This window comes from Euprymna scolopes, chromosome 46, assembly GCF_053919585.1.
Source record: "Euprymna scolopes isolate OS-2025 chromosome 46, ASM5391958v1, whole genome shotgun sequence".
Classification (NCBI taxonomy): Eukaryota; Metazoa; Mollusca; class Cephalopoda; order Sepiida; family Sepiolidae; genus Euprymna; species Euprymna scolopes.
Window position 1 is genome coordinate 129,666,585 of NC_136527.1, and position 4,798 is coordinate 129,671,382.

Consider the following 4,798-nt stretch of genomic DNA (forward strand, 5'->3'; position numbering starts at 1 on the left):
ACCAATGCAAGTCAACGTGTATTCAATTGAAAATTTCTAAGTCCAAACAAGAGGGGATGTAGATATAGGTAGATGAGAATCCTATAGACCAATGCAAGTCAACGTGTATTCAATTGAAAATTTCTAAGTCCAAACAAGAGGGGATGTGGATATAGGTAGATGAGAATCCTATAGACCAATGCAAGTCAACGTGTATTCAATTGAAAATTTCTAAGTCCAAACAAGAGGGGATGTGGATATAGGTAGATGAGAATCCTATAGACCAATGCAAGTCAACATGTATTCAATTGAAAATTTCTAAGTCCAAACAAGAGGGGATGTGGATATAGGTAGATGAGAATCCTATAGACCAATGCAAGTCAACGTGTATTCAATTGAAAATTTCTAAGTCCAAACAAGAGGGGATGTGGATATAGGTAGATGAGAATCTTATAGACCAATGCAAGTCAACGTGTATTCAATTGAAAATTTCTAAGTCCAAACAACAGGGGATGTGGATATAGGTAGATGAGAATCCTATAGACCAATGCAAGTCAACGTGTATTCAATTGAAAATTTCTAAGTCCAAACAAGAGGGGATGTAGATATAGGTAGATGAGAATCCTATAGACCAATGCAAGTCAACGTGTATTCAATTGAAAATTTCTAAGTCCAAACAAGAGGGGATGTGGATATAGGTAGATGAGAATCCTATAGACCAATGCAAGTCAACGTGTATTCAATTGAAAATTTCTAAGTCCAAACAAGAGGGGATGTGGATATAGGTAGATGAGAATCCTATAGACCAATGCAAGTCAACGTGTATTCAATTGAAAATTTCTAAGTCCAAACAAGAGGGGATGTGGATATAGGTAGATGAGAATCCTATAGACCAATGCAAGTCAACGTGTATTCAATTGAAAATTTCTAAGTCCAAACAAGAGGGGATGTGGATATAGGTAGATCAGAATCCTATAGACCAATGCAAGTCAACGTGTATTCAATTGAAAATTTCTAAGTCCAAACAAGAGGGGATGTAGATATAGGTAGATAAGAATCCTATAGACCAATGCAAGTCAACGTGTATTCAATTAAAAATTTCTTAGTCCAAACAACAGGGGATGTGGATATAGGTAGATGAGAATCCTATAGACCAATGCAAGTCAACGTGTATTCAATTGAAAATTTCTAAGTCCAAACAAGAGGGGATGTGGATATAGGTAGATGAGAATCCTATAGACCAATGCAAGTCAACGTGTATTCAATTGAAAATTTCTAAGTCCAAACAAGAGGGGATGTGGATATAGGTAGATGAGAATCCTATAGACCAATGCAAGTCAACGTGTATTCAATTGAAAATTTCTAAGTCCAAACAAGAGGGGATGTAGATATAGGTAGATAAGAATCCTATAGACCAATGCAAGTCAACGTGTATTCAATTGAAAATTTCTAAGTCCAAACAAGAGGGGATGTGGATATAGGTAGATGAGAATCCTATAGACCAATGCAAGTGAACGTGTATTCAATTGAAAATTTCTAAGTCCAAACAAGAGGGGATGTGGATTTAGGTAGATCAGAATCCTATAGACCAATGCAAGTCAACGTGTATTCAATTGAAAATTTCTAAGTCCAAACAAGAGGGGATGTGGATATAGGTAGATGAGAATCCTATAGACCAATGCAAGTGAACGTGTATTCAATTGAAAATTTCTAAGTCCAAACAAGAGGGGATGTAGATATAGGTAGATAAGAATCCTATAGACCAATGCAAGTCAACGTGTATTCAATTGAAAATTTCTAAGTCCAAACAACAGGGGATGTAGATATAGGTAGATAAGAATCCTATAGACCAATGCAAGTCAACGTGTATTCAATTGAAAATTTCTAAGTCCAAACAAGAGGGGATGTGGATATAGGTAGATGAGAATCCTATAGACCAATGCAAGTGAACGTGTATTCAATTGAAAATTTCTAAGTCCAAACAAGAGGGGATGTGGATTTAGGTAGATCAGAATCCTATAGACCAATGCAAGTCAACGTGTATTCAATTGAAAATTTCTAAGTCCAAACAAGAGGGGATGTGGATATAGGTAGATGAGAATCCTATAGACCAATGCAAGTCAACGTGTATTCAATTGAAAATTTCTAAGTCCAAACAAGAGGGGATGTGGATATAGGTAGATGAGAATCCTATAGACCAATGCAAGTGAACGTGTATTCAATTGAAAATTTCTAAGTCCAAACAAGAGGGGATGTGGATATAGGTAAATGAGAATCCTATAGACCAATGCAAGTCAACGTGTATTCAATTGAAAATTTCTAAGTCCAAACAAGAGGGGATGTGGATATAGGTAGATCAGAATCCTATAGACCAATGCAAGTCAACGTGTATTCAATTGAAAATTTCTAAGTCCAAACAAGAGGGGATGTGGATATAGGTAGATGAGAATCCTATAGACCAATGCAAGTCAACGTGTATTCAATGTAAAATTTCTAAGTCCAAACAAGAGGGGATGTGGATATAGGTAAATGAGAATCCTATAGACCAATGCAAGTCAACGTGTATTCAATTGAAAATTTCTAAGTCCAAACAAGAGGGGATGTGGATATAGGTAGATGAGAATCCTATAGACCAATGCAAGTCAACGTGTATTCAATTGAAAATTTCTAAGTCCAAACAACAGGGGATGTAGATATAGGTAGATAAGAATCCTATAGACCAATGCAAGTCAACGTGTATTCAATTGAAAATTTCTAAGTCCAAACAACAGGGGATGTGGATATAGGTAGATGAGAATCCTATAGACCAATGCAAGTCAACGTGTATTCAATTGAAAATTTCTAAGTCCAAACAAGAGGGGATGTGGATATAGGTAGATGAGAATCCTATAGACCAATGCAAGTGAACGTGTATTCAATTGAAAATTTCTAAGTCCAAACAAGAGGGGATGTGGATATAGGTAGATGAGAATCCTATAGACCAATGCAAGTCAACGTGTATTCAATTGAAAATTTCTAAGTCCAAACAAGAGGGGATGTGGATATAGGTAAATGAGAATCCTATAGACCAATGCAAGTCAACGTGTATTCAATTGAAAATTTCTAAGTCCAAACAAGAGGGGATGTGGATATAGGTAGATCAGAATCCTATAGACCAATGCAAGTCAACGTGTATTCAATTGAAAATTTCTAAGTCCAAACAAGAGGGGATGTGGATATAGGTAGATGAGAATCCTATAGACCAATGCAAGTCAACGTGTATTCAATGTAAAATTTCTAAGTCCAAACAAGAGGGGATGTGGATATAGGTAAATGAGAATCCTATAGACCAATGCAAGTCAACGTGTATTCAATTGAAAATTTCTAAGTCCAAACAACAGGTGATGTAGATATAGGTAGATAAGAATCCTATAGACCAATGCAAGTCAACGTGTATTCAATTGAAAATTTCTAAGTCCAAACAACAGGGGATGTGGATATAGGTAGATGAGAATCCTATAGACCAATGCAAGTCAACGTGTATTCAATTGAAAATTTCTAAGTCCAAACAAGAGGGGATGTGGATATAGGTAGATGAGAATCCTATAGACCAATGCAAGTGAACGTGTATTCAATTGAAAATTTCTAAGTCCAAACAAGAGGGGATGTGGATATAGGTAGATGAGAATCCTATAGACCAATGCAAGTCAACGTGTATTCAATTGAAAATTTCTAAGTCCAAACAAGAGGGGATGTGGATATAGGTAAATGAGAATCCTATAGACCAATGCAAGTCAACGTGTATTCAATTGAAAATTTCTAAGTCCAAACAAGAGGGGATGTGGATATAGGTAGATCAGAATCCTATAGACCAATGCAAGTCAACGTGTATTCAATTGAAAATTTCTAAGTCCAAACAAGAGGGGATGTGGATATAGGTAGATGAGAATCCTATAGACCAATGCAAGTCAACGTGTATTCAATGTAAAATTTCTAAGTCCAAACAAGAGGGGATGTGGATATAGGTAAATGAGAATCCTATAGACCAATGCAAGTCAACGTGTATTCAATTGAAAATTTCTAAGTCCAAACAACAGGGGATGTAGATATAGGTAGATAAGAATCCTATAGACCAATGCAAGTCAACGTGTATTCAATTGAAAATTTCTAAGTCCAAACAACAGGGGATGTGGATATAGGTAGATGAGAATCCTATAGACCAATGCAAGTCAACGTGTATTCAATTGAAAATTTCTAAGTCCAAACAAGAGGGGATGTGGATATAGGTAGATGAGAATCCTATAGACCAATGCAAGTGAACGTGTATTCAATTGAAAATTTCTAAGTCCAAACAAGAGGGGATGTGGATATAGGTAGATGAGAATCCTATAGACCAATGCAAGTGAACGTGTATTCAATTGAAAATTTCTAAGTCCAAACAAGAGGGGATGTGGATATAGGTAGATGAGAATCCTATAGACCAATGCAAGTCAACGTGTATTCAATTGAAAATTTCTAAGTCCAAACAAGAGGGGATGTGGATATAGGTAGATGAGAATCCTATAGACCAATGCAAGTGAACGTGTATTCAATTGAAAATTTCTAAGTCCAAACAAGAGGGGATGTGGATATAGGTAGATGAGAATCCTATAGACCAATGCAAGTCAACGTGTATTCAATTGAAAATTTCTAAGTCCAAACAACAGGGGATGTAGATATAGGTAGATAAGAATCCTATAGACCAATGCAAGTCAACGTGTATTCAATTGAAAATTTCTAAGTCCAAACAACAGGGGATGTGGATATAGGTAGATGAGAATCCTATAGACCAATGCAAGTG